General features: G+C 41.6%; 1 long non-coding RNA gene across 1 annotated transcript; it reads right to left on the reverse strand.

Annotated features, from left to right (window-relative positions):
* Positions 1–16,752: 16,752 nt before the first annotated feature.
* On the reverse strand, positions 16,753–17,298 carry LOC146444425 (uncharacterized). The gene is made up of 2 exons (XR_014849478.1): positions 17,143–17,298; positions 16,753–17,053 (listed from the first exon to the last, which is right to left on the reverse strand). It is a non-coding gene; the product is annotated as an uncharacterized LOC146444425 (long non-coding RNA).
* Between the last annotated feature and the right edge of the window lie 1,725 nt (positions 17,299–19,023).

Genomic DNA, 19,023 nt, shown 5'->3' on the forward strand with positions numbered 1-19,023 from the left:
AATATCTAATATAAACCTTCCCTGGTGCAACTTGAGGCCATTTCCTCTCATACTGTTACTTGTTACCTGGGAGAAAAGACTGACCCCCGACTTCCTAGGACCTCACTGAGATTCCTGCTTCTTGCCAAGCTTGGATGGAGCAAGCCTACAGCACACAGCAGCTACCATGCCTCAGTGCAGGGCACCAGGCAAGGCTGCAGCACCCACAGGGTCACTCAGCATGTCAGGGCTGGGAGGTGGGGCTGGCTGGGAGCCAGTGATGCCGAGAACAGCGAGCAGACATTTCCCACAGCTTTGGCATCTTCTCAGACCATAGGCAGTGAGTCAGTAGGGGCACTAGGGACATTCGAGCAAACCTGAGACTGCTGAGTAGCTTTTTCTTTTCCACCAGTTCCAAAATCATAGTGTTTGCTTGCAATCATGATCAGTCTTTTTTATGTAGGAAACAACATTACATGCTCTGCGGTCTTTCATGTGAGAAATGTTGAGGGATTTAAAAACACAGCAGTGATTACAAAAAGCCCATGGTAACAGCAGACAGAAGATGGACTGTGTCCAGTTGAGGACCACGCAGTTGTATAGAATTACATGAGCCAGAACAACAGGGGCAATATAAGATTTCTAAACCAGTTATGGTGCTTGGCTTAAGTAGCCAACCCAGCAAACAGGGATTTCAGAGGCAAGGAGAAAAACAGATGACAAAGGTTTTTGTTCATAATTGCCTTTTTGTTGGCTGAACTTAAATTTAGTGTGTAAAAAGCAACTTCATAGATATGAAAAACAGTGACAAATATATGGCCTGTGATTAAGGAAAAATTGAGCTAGAATGGATCATGCATTATTGTAGGAGTACCAGGAGGGTAATATAAACCATTACTTTTTTGTTACATGTTCCTGAATTAGGTATTTGTCTCACCAAGAAGACCAAGTCATTTATGTAATGCAGGCAGTAAATCTTCTCTTTTATCTTAGATTTACTGTCCTTCTGATGCACATTTCACATACTTGTTTTTAAAAGCAGCTGTGTGAAATACATGTAGCAGATACAATTACCCAAGGTATTTCTTTCCTACTCCACTACTATAATGTGTAATTCATTATCACAGAATTTGGAGGGGGCTCAGGCTGGGGACAACACGTGGAAGTGCATACGGTATAGAAACAGAGACAACAAAGTTTCTGTTGTACTTGGCATTTTCCCTTTGTGCTTGTCCTGTATGTAGTGTCACAATGCCCTGGAATTCTGACTGCCATCAAGGGTTGCTTAAGAAAAAATTGAGCAAGAGAGACTTGCTCCGGATATGTGATATAATGGAAGAGGGGGTCACAAATAACTGAATAACAAATTAATAGATGCAGCATGTACTGCTTCTAAAGAGGCAGGGGGAGAATGAGTGTGCTCAACAGCAGGAATTAGGAGAAATCCGGTCAGTTCAGAAGAAAGAGAACAAATCCCAACACCATTGCTCTAAAAAAGAAATACAAAAGCAATCAAGTGACACTGCAAGACCATACTTGCTTGCAGTAAAGAGTAGGTAGGCCTAGTCTTTCTTTTTATCTTTTGTTTATCTGTTCAGTTGGTGACCAATGAAGCACTGAAGTAAGTCAGATTTTGTACCATTATTCAGGTTAACGAAGGCATTTGTTTTAATAAAACAGTTACCATCAGCTGAGCTTGGAGTGTTCTATCAGCTGACCACGTAAAAAGAGTACAAATTCACATGGGGCAACAAAACTGATCTTGGGAAGATTTCAGCCCTCAAATGCCCTGAGTTATGCCCTTCTCCAGCACATAATGTTCTGTACCAGCTTAAAAGGGAACTTCTCATTTCAACAACTGTTTTTAAAGGCTTTGTGTAAGGATTTTACACAAGAAAATATTGAATGTTATTTGTTTAAATCATATTTTGAAAAGAAAGAGATTTTAACAAGTGTTGCTTTGCTATGCAAATTTTCCTTAGTTACAAGCTGGAGGAGTTTTCATTCAGGCTTAGTAAATTGGAAGGCTGTACCATTTGCAAGAAAATTTGGGTAACTTTAATGAAAGTTTGCAAAAAACTGGTGGGTGGGTTTTTCTTCAAAACATTCCTGGATTGGGAGCTTCCTTCCTGATAACATTGAGATCCCTGCTGGTCCTCCTGGCTGGAGCTTGCAAGACCTGTTATCTCAGAGGCATTTATTTCACTGGGGACCAGTAGAGCCCTGCACTTAATTGAAGTTCATAAGAGCTAAGCCATTCCCTGTTTTTGTGGAAAGTTGAAAGATCCCAGGAACTTTACAAATTATTATTTTGATTAATGTACAAATTTTGTGAATAGACTTGCCAGACAAAAGTGTTTCAGCAGCATATATGAACAATGGATGTGGCTCTTGGCTTGATACCACAGCTACAGGAACAAAAGACAAAAAACGGGAAACTAAATTTAACCATTTTGTATCATAATGATATGGCAGCAGTGTTTGGAACCTTAACCATTGCTGGCTCTCTTGAAGTTGCTACTGGTCTGAGATGAGAGACTTGAAATTACATGTCCCATGCAGACTTTTTGCTGGACTTCTAAATATCCAAGTGAAATGCTAGAGATAAGAGATCAGTAAGAAGGCACATACTTCTTGTCAACTCTCTCTATATATAGATTGAGACAAAGACAAAGAAAAAAATTAGAGATATATATGTATCCATACATGGAGAAATTCAGAGACTGCCACTTGTTGAGAGGAAAGGGTTGTATTCAAATTGCAATAGTCCCCAAAAGAAGGGTGGAAAAGAAAGCCCTGAAGGATTTCTGTTCCTGCTCTGCAGTCTGTTTTTCCACTGCCCTGTGCAAAGTGAAACAGCTGGAGGGTGCTGGCTGTGCTCCATGGGGACACCACAGTAATCTGGCCAAAACTTTTCTGTGTAAACTGATAAATATTTGTGGTGACTCAAAACTATTTTACAACAAAACTCCAGCCAGAAAAAGTTTATTTACGATTAACACAGCAAATAACATTTTAGTGATGTTTACATGTATAGGGAGAACCCAAGGGCTACACTAAAAAGTATTTACTTTTTATAATAGGGCATCATTAAAAACTTCAGTAGCAGTGGTGCTGTGTCATTTTAGATCAAAATCCATAAATGAGTTTCCTGATGATACCATGTCAATTAGGGGCTGACAGCATCTGGCAGGCCCCTGCAGCTCAGCGTTCAAAGAATCATCAGAACTAGGATGGCACCCTCCAGACCTTGCTCAGACCACTTGTCTCTTTCTCTTAGGATAAATTTATTTCCTTATTTTTCCAAATAACTATTTTAAAAGAAGAGAACAATTTTTCTAGTATATCCTCATCAAATCACTCTTATTTCTGAAGGCATTGTGGAACAGTGGAAATGTCTGAAACTTTCTGGCACTGCAATCTGCCAAAGGGAGATTCTCAGTGTTTTCTTGACAATGTAGGCAGCCAGCAGTTTTAACACTCTACTTAATTGACCTTCAAAACCTCGTAATGTTTAATGAAGAAAAGTGCCTGGCAGAGCTCTGCTTTAGGGCTGTGCTTTCGGAGAAGATGAAGAAACACCACTTTGAGGAAAGGATTCTGTTAATGTGCCAAATTTAATGTTTATGTAAGAGGGGTTTTCATCAGAAGCTGGTGCACAGGAGGAATAATGGAGTGAAGCTTATGCCTTACTTAGGATCTAACACGGGTAAATCCATGTGGCTTTGGGTTCAGCTGTTCCATGTTCAATAAACAAGATACAGGGTTTGCAGACCCTGTAGTATTTCTGCACATTATCAAGCCCCTTTCAGAAACAGATTTTCTAGACAGGAACAAGTTCACCTGCAGCACAGTGGTTGCAAATTCTTCTACACCCTGAGCCAAGTTCTGATGTGCCTCTGATATATGTTCTTGTCTATCTCTTAACCTGCTATAATCCACAACCCTCACCTCTCTGTCCTCCCTGTGCCCTTACCAGTCATGCCCAGGCTGCTATAACCAGATCACAGATTTCAGTGGGGCATTTTATACAGAGGTAAGTTACCTACTGATACAGCCACAGTCAAAGGCTGGTCATGAGGAAATAGGCCAGGACACAGGAGACAGACAAGGCAAAGAGTGGTACAACTGCAGGAGAGGCTGTTGTTACCAAAAAGAGTTTCACTGCATAATTCTCCACATTTGCACTGCTGTTGAAAAGACTCTTAGCTAGGTACATGGTTCAGCCATGAAGGCTGCCCCCACTGCAGCCAGCAGCTCTTATGATATGAAGATGTTTCTCAGCAATGTTCAGTGTTGCAGAGCAGAAAGGCCTTGCAAAGTGAGGGCCTTGTTGCCCTTGTAAAATCCTTGCCCACTTCTGTTACTTTGGCTATCTAGAAAAGCATTCTGGGAATGACTCAGCTAAACTAGAGGTGCAAAACAAGTTACATAACTGTAAAACAATTATTAGAAGCAGTAAGTTCTCACACCGTGGGGCTTGTAGTTGGTTACACCTGCCGCCTGTTCCTTTTGTGGTCTATGGTCGTTGGTTAAGCACATTTGTTGTGCCTCACAAGTGTGAAAACTCATAACAAACTAACAGTTTAAGAACCCTGGATTTTTGCAATAAAGTGTTTTCGCCATACCATCGTGGAGATTGTGTGATTAATGCCATAGCTCAGCATTGATCACAAGACCCTCTCTTTACTTTTCTGCCCTAAAAATGCATGCACATATACACCTGTGTACACACTGCAGCTAACCCAGGAAATAGTTAATTCTTTTGCCAGCGAAAGGCTTTGTAAGACAAGAACAAAAGGTGTTCTGGACCTTTCGACTACAGGAGAAAAGGCAACCCACATATGTATGGGGAAAAGCTTCCTAATAAATGAAGCAGTGGAAAGCACCTCCAGGCCTTCTTAAGACCCTACAATCTGCCACAGGGCATCCAACAGTCAGGAGTCACAGCACCCTTTTTCAGGAGCACTGGGGTTGCAGGAATGATGCCAGTGGGCCCAGGATGTCCTGTGCTTTGTAGGGCACGGTGCAGAACATGCACAGGTTTCCTGAAAACTTGTAGGAGCAATGCTTGACCAGAACACACAGCAGTTACCGGCAATCTGTGCTCATGTGGGAGGTAGTGAAACGAAAGCTATGGACCCTGATTGCAGAACAAAATGTACTGTTATGTGCACTAGTGAAACAAAACCTAGGGACACTGATTGCAGAACAAAAGGTACTGTTCTGTGCACTACTCACACAACTCTACGCTGCTCCAGCACAAGTGTGGAGCTGAAAGTGTAGACGGCAACCTCAGGTCTGAAAATAATTCAACCCTTGCACTCCCAATTCAGCCCATGCCAAACCTTATGCTTTGCACCCTGGCTCATGAAGTTGCAGGCCTCAGGTTTTCTAGGTGAGAGAGGTAGCCATGAGGTACCAGCATTCTCTGAACCAAGAGCATTCATTACTACTCAAGCAATAGGAAAACACGCTTGTGAAATATGACTCCGTGACTGTGGTTACTTGGGCAACATCTCCATGCAAGTATCCATTGATCTGCTGTCGTTGTGGGCTGTCCCAGATTGCGTGTTGCCTGCCCTGTCCCGGAAGAATTGCCACACATCAAGAGGCTTCATCTTGCTTCCTCTTTACAAATTTGATTTTGATATGTTTGCTGCTTGCTTGAGAGCTAAAGGCTCACCCTGGCTGAACTGATCCAGTTTTCAACTAGAGCAAGTCAGTAATGCTGTGGAATGAGATGAGAGGAGAGCACCCAAGAACACTTAGAATTTGCTCCTGGAAATATGTCCTGGAAACCAAGCCAAATGACCATTATAATCACTCATGTCTTAAAGTTTAATGTGGTCTGCTGATGTATATTTTCAAATTTTTCTACAGTTCTTAGGACATAGGAGTTTGGGAATCCTAGCTCAAATAACTAATTATGACATTCTGCAGGACATCTATTGCAACTAACATGACCTGCATCATTTTCTCCCCACAAATACGACAAGGAATTTGTTTCACACTGTGGGATGCTTCCAAACTACATTTCTTCAAATTTGATGGGTGTGGAAAGCATTTCCCTTTGATGGCCCCAGTCATCACTGCCCTTCACACAGAAATACTGAGAGCCACAACACTCAGAGAGCAGTTTATGTGAATGGCAGGCACATCATTATTGTCTTAAATATGACCCAGAGCTCTTGTTACCTTGGCTGGGTGGTAGCATGACCTGCTCAACATACCAAGGTATCAAGGCAGAATGTTGGAATTTTTTACAAAAATTATACACCGAGTTTCCTGGATAACATTTCTTTTCAGAAGCTGGAGTTGAAGGAATATACTGTCCTGTAACGATTCTTGCTGGTAATGTTATGAATATTGAATCAATGGCTGCGCATCCATGCAAGTCTAACAGTGTTAGGAATGCCAGTGGAGCACGGAAGGCAGCTGCAGCAGTGGACACAGTGTGATTTGTCACATCAGTCTTTCACTATTTACTTCTCCTTTCAGCCCTGGCTCCTCACTCTTCTTCTGTGTCCTTGATGGGTTTTTTGTTTGTTGGGGTTTTTGTTTGGTTGGGTTTGTGTTTTTTATGTTTTTAATAGACTGTTCTCTTCACTTCATCAAGTTTAAATATGTGATACAAAATTAATGTTTTCTAATGGGTGGTCTTGCACTTTTTTGGTCTGCAGACAGTTTTCTTTTTGTGAGAGATTGAATCAACATTTCAACAAAAATAAGCCACATATCTTCTTTTTTTTTTCCTGGCTCCAAAAATAACAGTTCTTTTCCCCATCTGTGACACATAATAAATATTCATTTTATCATGAATCCAGAGGTTTTTCAGCAGCACTAGAGACTGAAACAACCTGAAATATCTTCCCATTGGAATATTAAAGAAAAATATTCTTTACACAGAATATGGCCCTACTTATTAAAAAAAAAAATCTAGGTTTCATCTTTTTTATTCTACAGGGTTAGCAGTGTTCATTTAAAGTACATTCTTCTTCTTCAGTCCATACAGCATATCTTCATATCTACCAAAAAGACAGCTGGTATCCATATGTCTGTGCCCAATGACACTTACACTGCTAACTGTACCTTTTTTAGCTGTTTGTTCCCTCCTCTTCTTTCACATATCACATGCTGTTCACTTCAAGGATGCGTACTTTCTTTATATATGCCTCAAATGCATCAGCTCTTAAAATTAGTTTCCAACAGTGGTGAAATAAATAACTTTCAGTCCAACAGTTTAAGTCCCAACAGACCATCACAGACTTGAGGGGAAAATCAAGTCCATTCATGTCTCTACTTACTCACACAACCTTATGCAAAAAGGTTAAATAGATATGATCTAAACTGAGACATTTGGCCTAAACAGGGCACTGAAAAAATCTGACCCTGTCTCAGGACTGCATTCCAGCACTGCACAAGCCAAAGGTGACAGGGGGGCAACTCAGCCAAGCATCACCAAACCTGTTTGCTTAAGTCCAGCTCTTGAAGAATTCAGATGTATTTGCTCAGTGAGGAAGAGTCTAGGTCTCTAGGCACGGTCTATGCACACAGCATTTTGATTTCCCTGCAGCACCTTTTAAAGATCATAAGTAAGCTAAATACCATTTCTCTTGCAATAAAAAGGCAATATAAATCTGTAATAAGTAAAGCAATATAAGAAGTGCAATGTATCTATGCGAAAAGCTACTGACATTTACACTTGCACTACTTCAAGATTAACTTGTGAAATTATACACTCGCAGTCCTGCAGTACTCAAGAAATAGCAGATCTGCCAGTTCCTAGACCCCGAGAGCAAAACACAGTATCTTTGTGACTCAAAGGGACCCCTTTAGTAAATGATAGCAATATGGACTACAAACCATCTGTTTCAAATCTTGAAGAAATCCAACTACTGATGCATTCTGCTGAATGCACAAAGGGCTTGCCAGTGTTTGGGTGCTGTAGAAGGCTGTGAGCAGCACATCGAGTCACAACGTCAAGAGATCGCCTGCTCTCCTGAGCAAAATTAGATACCATGCCTTTCCAAGCTGGATGGATCTGGCACTCAAATCATACTCAGCTCAAGTAGGCTGAAGTTTCAAGTGTAGTGAAGTGAGAATTTTAATCTTTTAACAGATGAAGACATTGAAATGTGTTTCTAACACATCTAAATGATAGCACTTAGACAAAACCTTTGGAGGTATTGGTGTTTGCGTTTGGGGTTTTTTTTGAAGAGACAGAAAAAAGAACCTGTCCTAGGTTGCAATATAGATGTAGTTAAGTATTCTATTACCACCAGCTGTGGGCTGTTAGCTGCTATCACCTGCTAATGACCCACCCCGCATGACAGGCAATGGGCCATCAGGGACCCACCGTGTGACTCATGGACTTATCTCATCCCATTGTGGGATGCTCTGCCCAGGAGGGAGGAACCAGGTGTTCCCACGTGGATATAACCTGGCCTTGGAACTGCCTGAGCTAGCCCTGTCTACTGGGTTCCCAGAGGACAAGAGCCACCACTGGATCTTCAGCTGGAGACTAGACCTTCACAGGATCACCGCTTCAACTGGACTACTTCAGTTGGACTGCTACTACCACCCTAACAGGGTGTTAGGTTGTATCTGACTTTGTCAGTGCTTTTCCTTGTATTATTTCACTTATTTTTAATTTTAATCTTGACTTGTGATCTCCCACTGATTTGTTTTCAAACCAATACAGAACCTAAAGGAGAAGTTAAGAGGATATCTCCAGTCTTACCCAATGTCTCTTTTAGAGGTTGTTCCCTACCAGCTTGTGCAGGCAGTGTTGTTCCCCCAGTCTCAGACAAGTATGAAGGGGAAAACATCAAGGTGCCACAAATGAACTTTCATGGTTATCAGCTTTCTCTGACTCTTTGACTCTCCCTGCCACAACACATCTTAAAAGCATATAGTAAGGAGATAGCTGCATTCCACCAATATACTAAGACCGTACAATAAAAAGGTACCATATTTCTACTGCAAAAGGATTGTTACCTTCTATCCATTACTAGGAGTTTGCCTGAAATAATCATCAAAGCAGCAGTACAGCAGGGACCCTAAAGGTCCGTCCAGGAAAAGCCTCCCTGCTTTAGGAAAACCACAACAGAAATAGCAAGTGCTAGAATTAATCAAACTGCTTTTTAACTATGAGTGAATGAAATTTTGGATTTCCTGAAGGCCTTTTTATAGTAGGTTTATATGTTAAAATCTTATGAATCTGAGAATAGATACAGTTAAAACTTTCCATTGTTAAGACTTTCCAAGGTGAGATTCACAGCCTCTTACTGTGAAATAGCAATGAAACCTACTTCACCTGAGATGTGAACCCCTCTAGATTATGGATTGAAGCAGGCCATCTTCATGTGCTCATGCAAATAAGTGAAAGAAAAAAAAAGTGACATTTCTCACATATGGAGTTGTCAAGATATTGCAAAGAAGCAGATTTTGGGCATCACAATTAGAATTATTTACATGTATAGCATCAATGTTACTTACCTGAAAAAGACACGCTTTAGTTTTTTATCTCTGACCATGACAGCTTCCAAAAAGTATCTACTGCCACTGTCTCTTCAAACTTCAGATTTTTGAGCATCTCCCAATCTACTCTCATTGCACAAAACTCCCACAAGAAGCTATTCTTTGTGCCAGCAAGCACTCAGCATCCATGCTGAGAGATATGAACTTATCCCAGATCTTGCAGGAAAGAAAGTGGGTGCACTTTTCTGATGGCCACATCTTCACAAGAATGGTGTTTCCTAGGGTGAGACTAGAACTTGCAAAATGAGCTTGCTTAAGAGCACTGTATTTCAAATCCAAAAGGAACTTCTGGGCCTCTGCATTTGATGTGTGAGAAATATCAGCACAGACAACACTTTCCAAATTAGTGAAGGTGGCTATTACAAAATTTGTTAGTCAAACCTCAGAATTACCACAGTCAACTTGAAACCAAGTCAAGCTGTGAATGTGAAATTATAAAATTTGCTGATAAATGTTGTACAAACAGATGGTGAATTTAGAAACAAGACACCGATTTTGCCTGCTCAAACCCTCTTAGAATCATAGAATCATTTAGGCAGGCAAAGACCTTTAACATCATTGAGTCCTACAATAAACCTAACACTGCCAAGTGTATCATTAATCCATGTCTCTAATCACCACATCTATACTTCTGATGCTGAGCAAATGTCCCAGCTGCAGTTTGCTAGGAGAGGTCCTCCTGTTTCCGCAGCACTTACATCTTCTGGGATTTACAAGGTGCCTGATAAGACAGTGCTGCACGTAAACATTTGGCCTCCAGCTGGTATGTCTTGGACCTGGATTTGGAAGAGTGACCACCATGCAAAACTCAGCAATCCACATAAATCAAATACAGTATTTGCATTATCTGGTTCTTCTGGTCTCTGTTTCTTGCCCACTGTTATTAAATCTACAGAGCATCAAAACTTCCACAGACAAGATGGAAACATTTTGCAGCTTCATCCGTTCATGAAAATACTCCTTTGCTTGCATATTAGCCTGAAGCTGTTTGATTAAAAGCTGGAGTATCTGCCCCTCTTGGGATATTTGAACCAGGATACATGCAGTTACACACTGCAGTGCAGAAATACAATCCCAATACCACACAGTTGTGTCTTTGCTAGAAGTAGCAATAGCTGCATCCACTGAAAGAATCTCCAGTGTGTTACTTCAACCTATTACATTGCAAAGCAAACACTGCTTTTTGGCAGAAACAGAAGTATGATAGCTAATTAGGGAAGGAAGGACGGATATAAGGAAGAACAGACACCAGAAAAAAAAAAAAGCAGTTAATAAAAACATAAGGGAATAGAAACAATAACACTTCTTCAAATAAGACTGAAATTACAGCTTCTGCAAAAATACAAGCCTCTCAAACTTCTGAGAAGTTAATGAGTCCTGCAGGGCCTAAAGGCGCTGTTGGCAGAGGGAAGAAAGCTGCATCTCCTGCTGCAAACGCAGCCAGGTGAGAGGATCCTAAACAATAGATCTCACCCAGCCATGGGATCTGCTGATGGGAGTTTCCCCCAGCTGGTGGCACCCAGCTTGGCAAGCCCCAAGGCGCAGCACCAGGCACAGAGCCTCACCAGCCTACCCAGACCCCGTGCCCTCCAGCTGTGGGGCACAGCTGTGGGCAGCATCCAACCCCAGCTCTGCTGCCGTACAATCCCTGGCATATCTACTCCTTCTCCCAGATGTCTCCAGAGATCTTGTATATTTGGCCTCATCATGCAAACATCTCGCAGATATTAGGGAATCGTGTTTTCCTCCTCCCACTGCTGTTATCACAAATGAATAGGAAGAAGACCTAAGAGCCCTTTTTGCCATTTCAGTAACAGGAATGGGAACACCACAGTCTTCATGAGCAGAAACAAAACCAAAGCTAAAAGGGTTGGTTCTATTTACAGAAATGCGGCAAGTAGAGGATAACAGCTTCACTTTTTTCACTGCTGCAGTGAATCTCAGCTGCAAACTGATCGCAGGGCATCAATATATTGGATTGATTTCTGTTAAGAACCCAAATTGTGAGACATTCTCTGTGACAGTGTGAACAATGTCAGCTGAATAATGCCCTGTTTGATTCATAGACATACATGCATATGCTGCAAGGAGCACAAGGGGATCTGCTCCTTTTGCCCACATGCCGTGGCATGAGAGGTTACGCCCACCTCCCATGCCAACAGTGATGCAATTAACTGCTCTTTATAATCCCCCAAGCAGAATTTGTGGGAAAATATATTTTTTACTGTCTTCAGAAAATAAAGATTAAGGTATGCACCTTTAGGAAGAAGACACTTTTAAAAGCAGTGAATAAATCCTCTTCCAAAGACAACCATGAAAACAGGTAGCAGAAACCAGGGACCCATTGTAGGCACCAGTTTTACAGCATAGCTATATGCTATAAACTATACCCCTTTTTCTTCATTTTCAGACTAAATTGTAAGAATTGACTCCGTGGGGTTTAGTTATGGGGGTAAAAATAGAGGCGAGAGATCTTCAAAGCACGTGGGTTTATTGCGAAATAGAGTGGGGGTGAGAGGCCTGCTGAGTCGCAAGACGCGACTCCAAGCAGGCCAGCAGAGAGGGGAGAGAGAGAGAGAGAGAGAGCAGGAAGAGAAGAGCTAAAAGAGAGTGATTTGCCGTTTACAATACAATAAATTGTCTTCTCTGTTGAATATTCAACTCTTCTTTAACCAATCTAAGACAAACTACAAGTCCTACAGCATTTACATACAGCCTATAAGAGTCATCACATTAGCATATAGGGTCTTGTTTCAAACCTTAGAAAAACTGCCTTTTTGGGATTTCTATCAGGCAGGTGAGGTCAGCCCTGGCCCTTGGACTTGCCTGGGCAGAGGGCATTGTTCAATCAGGAAGGGGGATTACCTGCCTTGGCCATACCATTGTTCTCTAGTTACTCTACAACTCGAATCTTGTTTTCATTTTAATCTCGCTCATATTTCCCATATTCTCATCATCTTTTGCAAGGCTATCATATCTGTAAGGCCTTCCTATTTCATCTTCCCCAACACTAAATCTCTTTTTGTTCTGCTTGGCACATTTTTCCTTAGAAAACATCTGGATTATCTCCTCTCTAATTGCGTTGTCTGCCACAAACTCCCTTTTTCAGGGAGAACCCCAAGGACTTCTCACCACTTGTGTTTAGTGCACCGGAGGAAGGGCTTGGCAGAATCTCTGAGTTGTTAATGCTTTCCTCCTTCTGCCCCAAGTTTCAGTTGTTGTAACAAGAACCATCACTCCAAGGCACCTACCCAAAATATGGGTGACTGGCAGTTGTGTGTCCACAAGCCTGCAGCTGAGATCTGTGGGTGCCATGGCCTGACAACGAGGGGCTTCTCCCCTGGGGCAGATGGGGCAGTTCAAGAGGGAAAACTTCAGCCAGCTGAACAGAACTTCACTTCAGTGCTTCATATATAAAAATCACAGCATTTTCCATCCTAGTCTTTTCCTTTTTAACCAGAAAAATATTTTGCCATTTAACTGATACTTCTCATGGGAAAAAAATGCTAGTCTTGTGAAATAGAGATACTCTGCTCAAGAAAGGCAAGAGGAGGTCAGCTTGACTGACACAAAATATTTTGTTTGATACACCCTGCACTACTTAATCAATGGCATAAAATTTGTAAAGCACTTTCTCTCACCCAGCACATGGGGTTTTATATGTTTATACCCAACCCCTCAAAAATGTAAATGCAGCCTGATGCAACACATTTTCCTGAGAGACAAACTTTGTGAGCTGGACCATTAGAGAAGTTGTCCATTCAAAATACACTCCATATAGGGATAATGAGTTCAGCAACTTGAAAATACCTTTAGAATTCAAATTACAGTAAACTTAATGATATCCTAGTGGTTATCACAGCCAGCAAAATGTTAGAGTTATTAGAAATGAAAAAATTAATTTTTAGTAAATACTGCAATGTTTTCCCTTGAATTTTCTGAAACAAAATGGTTTTTAAATTCTCTTCTGTAAAGAAAAAACAAATCTAACCTTTTGTTCTTTATTTCAAGTTAGGATAATAGAAAAAAATCGCTTCCAACTCTCCCTCAACAGGAGCGGAGAGAAGTTCATTAGTATTTTTGAACCATAATAAATTGATACAATTTCTGAGAAAACAAGTACTTCAGATGTTATCAAGCTATCCATAAGGCTACAAACTAATTAACTAGGATAAAGAGAGTCTCATGAATACTCTCATGAGGACCAACTGTTGTAGAGTGAATATAGCTCTTCAAGAAAAGTCTACAAATGCTGAGCTGTAGAAAGAGGTGTCTGGATTATTTAGGGAACATTAGACCTTGCTATATTCCAAATTTTCAGTATTTTTAAAAAATCCTTTGTTAAAAACACATGCAATAGATGATGACACTGAGAAGTTCAGTGTCATGGCAAACATGCTAAAAAACCCCTGATGGGATTTGGGTACCTAAACCCAAGTATGCAGTTCTCTTCCAGAAGTCCAAGGTATCTGAGACAACCCCACCTCCCTGGGAACCACAACACTTCTGCTGCAGCAGCTGGAAGCCAACCAGAACACCAAAGGACATGAAGGCTTTAGGAATGCATAGTAATGCTTTGGCAAATACCCCTACCTGAGGTTGTCCATAGAGAGATGGTGCTAGGAGCAAACCCGGAATTCATTTCATGGCTCCTTTGTGCAGGTTACCATGCAACACAGGCAGTTCTCTTCTACCCACATTTTGGGTTGTCACTTCTACCACCTAACTTTGTACATTGGTGCCAGTAAGGAGTTCCTCCCAGCTGCAAACTCTTCAGTGCCTGAAGACAGAGAGAAGGTGTCCCACTGCCTTCCTGGCTCATCGTTTGCAATGCCACTGCCATCTCAGGTCTCTGATTTTGTGAGCAGAACTGCTGATCCTTCCCACACCACAGGTGCTCATGGAGCACATACTCACCCAACATGTTTTACAAGGGCACTTTGAAAGCAAGGTGACACTAATGAGCACTGGTCTCAATTTCATAAACTGCAGCTTCTTAACAGCTTAAAGCCATCTCAGCAATGCAGATTGAACCAAGAACTATGTTGGTCACTCTAAGCTGTGACATCCTTGCTCTAAATCGGGGCCCTGGATTTTAGATTTATCAAATTCCTTCATCTTAAGCACGTGAAGAACTCTGTTGGAACCTGATTGCTGGCTTCCATGATTGGCAGTGGGCACGAGTCACCAAACATGACTTTAACTGATGCCACTGAACAGCTGTGTGACATGAAATAAATCACTTCATAAAACTCCCTGGTGTTTTCTCTAGTGTAAAACTGTTATCTGTCCCACTGGCACATTTCGAAAAGCACTAGAAAAATGTTTTTATCTGAATGGCAAATAATAGATGAATTCATGCTTAACTTGCATTATTCCATTTTAGAAAAATTAGTTTAAAAAAACCTATCATAGCAGCACAGTAATGATAATTGCAGCTTAATTACCCATAACTGATTCTTTATGCCCTGAAATAATTTATTCTCCTTTTATACTTGTCTCTGATATCCATTAGAGTCATTACAACTGTGAGTCTATAATTACATACTTTGCATTTTAACATTCTGCCAGTATGTGCTCTCTTGTTATCTTTCAGCTAATTTCATTACCAAAACACCAAGAAAATTTCCATATGAATTTTCCAGAAGTTCTCGTGATTTGATTGGGGTAGGTGTAGCACTTAATGAAGCCGGGAGAGACAGTTCTTAGGACAGAGATCCTGTATGTGCACACTAGTCTGCCTTTGCCAACTGCTCTGAGTAGGCTGCACCATGGTGGGATCATCATGGTAGGAAGTCTGCCTTTGAGTTTGGGATTACATTTAGGCATTAGGTGGAGGTTAGGACACAACTAAGTGCTCGGGAGAAGAGAGGTTAGATTGTTTGAGTTATGTTTGAAGATAAAATAAATGCTTAGGTCTGCAGTGAGGCTGAGAAAGCTCTTGACAAGGCTCCTCTAGGAGGACCCAGGTCCACTTTCTGCCTGGTGGCACCACAAGTAAAAGACAAAGGATTGCTAAAAGCCAGGACTTTTCTTTGTTGCAAGTAAGCATGCTCTATGCCAAGTTACACGCACGTGTATCCTTTAGCAGTGGTACAAAATTTGGTAAAATCATTGCAATAAAGCAGAAAACGTGCTATTTGCTCTCTCACAGATCTTACCTTGCTAATGCCTTCTTGTCCCAATTGCCAAAGGTTAGTCAGCATCTGGCCCAGAAATGTAACCATGTGGGTCATGCTCTATTGCCTTCTCCAAACACCAGGGAGACATCTGTACCCAAAGGGGCCAAGATGGTTTAATGGTTGACTTGAAGAATCTTAAACTAAAATCCTGTTTTCTAACTATCCTGATTCACTAAAAGCTCCCAAACCCATCATTTACTCCCTTCTGTCTTTCAGCTTTGCCTGTTTGTAAGACTAGTCTTGCTAATTATACTGATGGGACTCTACCAGAAATTGTCTGTAACCTCCCCATGACAAGAGCCAGCACAAACAGTATGTACAATCCCTTCACTCCAACAGCTGTTTCAGAGACAGAAATGGTTTTTTCCCCACAGGTAACATGGCCTCGGCAAAATCGTTGGGAGATGAAATAAAATAAAATGGAAGTACGGCAATGCCTTTTAACAGACAAATTAAGCTTAAAGACAAATACAAGGCTGTGCACTATAGATTTCACACAGGGCAAGTAAAATCTGAACCACATGCAGTAATTGGAACAAATTAATCTGATTTTCCCATGCCACATATTTACCCCATAGAATCAAGAGCCTGAGAAATATTAAAGTGAATTTCCTATTATAATTTAACAAAGAAAACACCCCTGTCATTTCCTCAGCTGGAAAGGGCATATTTTGATTGAGTCAGGGATTTATTTTCTTAAACAATGAAACACCTTCCTCTCTCCTTCTCTCCCTAGTTTATTATTGTTTAGACCAAGAGTGGGATAAACCAGAGAGATAAGGAGAGTAAGATTACCAGTATTTCTAGGACAGAGGTTTTACCCTTTAGGAGCATATGCTGCACAGAGCCACACGATCATCGAGTGAAAACTAACTATTATCTGATGTTCATCTTTAATTCCCCAACCAGTAACCTTCACAGCAGTACAAGTGGCTATACTGGCTGTGCTAGTTTTGGCCTGACCCTGCGTTTTCACACTTCCCCAAGCAGCACCAACACAGTAGTGTGTTAAAAAAGACTAAAAAAAAAAGGTTAAGTGAAAAGACAGTTGTTACCAGCTTTCCTGCCTTTAATGGGTTGGAAATAGGCCAAAAGCAGAATGTTAGAGCTCAGCAGTGAATTTGCACATAGTGGAAGGCAGCAACAACCCAACATTTTTAAAGCTGCTGGGCACACACAGCTCTTTGAACTTGCATCTCCTTACATAACCCAATATAGTCCAGAAGGCAGGGGACACCCATTATGTGCAGCTGAAATCCTGACTATAAAGCATATTCCTCACAGGCAAAAGACGTCTTCTCACAGTTAAGTTCCCAGCATTGTTTCCCTGCTGGACTGGTTGGGATTCCCTGACAAAGTAAGAGCTAGCAGCGAGTAAACCAGGCTGGCCATGACAACTGCTTATTGAATACTGCTCAAGAGAAGGGGCACAACTTACTGCTAGTGTTTCTTTAGTGATTTCAGAAAAGAGAAACAGCTTTGGGTTGAGATGCTGGAGCTCACAAGGCGCTGGACCCCAAGGTGGAAGTGCGATCACATTATTACTGTGTGTGTTTGTTGTCGCGGACCATTCTGACACCGCAGAGTCCTGTGTTGAATGCACAGTGACAAGTCCCCTCTCTGCCATCAGCTCTTTTCAAAGTTTCTGCAGCTTCAGTCTCTTTTCAGCGGTATTACAGTCCTCATTCCAGACCACAACATGAATACAAGCAGAAGAATTAACAAGCTCTCCACACAAAAGGTAGCAGCCCACAAAACAGGACTTTTCCACCTTCATATAAGGTTCTATACTATCCTATTGCTCTAGCACATGCCTTTTAGCAGAGAACCTGCTGAAAAGGGCTGGCTCTTATATCTTTTCCAATTTGGATTTTTGTTGCTTTAATCTCCTGGGTAAATGTTCTGCACTTCACTAATATTTAACTTGCACATAACTTGCATAAAAAAACAGTTTCAATTTTGACATTTGATCATTTCTCAGGTTTGATTAATGCAGTAGTTAATTTTTAAGATGCACATGTTCCTTTGCTGTACTGTTTGTTCTCTGCCCCATGGACATCCCTCCATCCCTTACAAAGTACAAATACGTGTCTCTCTCACTGCTGCTACTTACACAAGTCCCACAGAGGAATGAGATCTGCCGCATGGTTTCCAATGCTCTTTATTTCTTTCTTACTGTAAGTCACCAAAATAGTGCCTTTCTTCACAGAAGCACAGAAGTTTTCCCCGTTCTCTACTGCCTCTGCCAGCACCTGCTGCAAACTCACACCTGGGGCTGCTGCTTTCAGCTACTTACTGCATCAGCTCACATCTGTCTTCACAAGCAGCTCTCAGTGCTCACCCAGCTGCACCTAAGCATGTTTAACTGAGGGAAGTCTTCAATGGGTCATGGATACTGTGGAAAACCAGCAGCTCTGAGCAGCAACTAGAGCAGAGCCAGCTGGAACCTGACCAGAAGTTGGCTGATCCCGAGTTTTTTAAGCTCAGTATCTATCCTTGCAGAAGCAGAAAAGCTGTAAGGCTTGAGGATTTCAGACACCTTTGTCTATAGGAAGCAAGTGAAACGCTGAAACATTTTTCAACTTACACCACATCCCATGCCTTCTGCAGATGAGAGTGCAAGGAAAGGCAGAAGGCCAAGACCACAGACTTCCCCCTCCTCCTCCTCCTCCTCACACAGAGACCAGCCTGGGGAAGGAAACGTCTACTGCTTATCTCCACTTCAGAAAACAGACACAGCCTGTGGTGAAAAAACATGGGCAAAGCCCAAGGGAAACCCTGGGGGCAAAAACAGCAACTTTGCATCAAACCTGCTCAGTATTTGAGGCTTAGGACTTGGAATGCCTGGCTTTTCTGGAGCCATGCTTTTATGCTGTGCAAGAGTCTGGCTCAGGACTTGCTGAGTGCTGTTCATTGCACTCTTGACAATAAGCAATGGCAGCTTACAAAAACCACATGCCTGAAGGCAGCGTGGCAGGAGGGCACGTTCACAATGCACCCAAGCTCTCCTTGTGCAACTTCTTTCTGGCCCCACACTCGCATTTCTAAGATTTTCACTCTCCTTTCTCCATAAAAGGAAAACTGCAATTCTCCAAAAAGCAACTGCACCAGGAGACTGGGTTTTAAGAAAAAAAACCCCAAAAAACAAAAAACAAGAAGAACAACAAAAAAAGCCCTCAAAAGCCCACTTTTATTGTCAAAGTCTCTAAAATGATGAGATTTGACAATAAGACTTTTGTTCTTATGGTAACATGCAACTAGGCAACATGCAGCTTGATTTCTGCAGCCAGTAGATATTCAAAGTACTTTCCACATACAA

The sequence above is a fragment of the Lichenostomus cassidix genome, chromosome 1 (genome assembly GCF_008360975.1).
Source record: "Lichenostomus cassidix isolate B80296 chromosome 1, HeHo_3.0, whole genome shotgun sequence".
Taxonomy (NCBI): Eukaryota; Metazoa; Chordata; class Aves; order Passeriformes; family Meliphagidae; genus Lichenostomus; species Lichenostomus cassidix.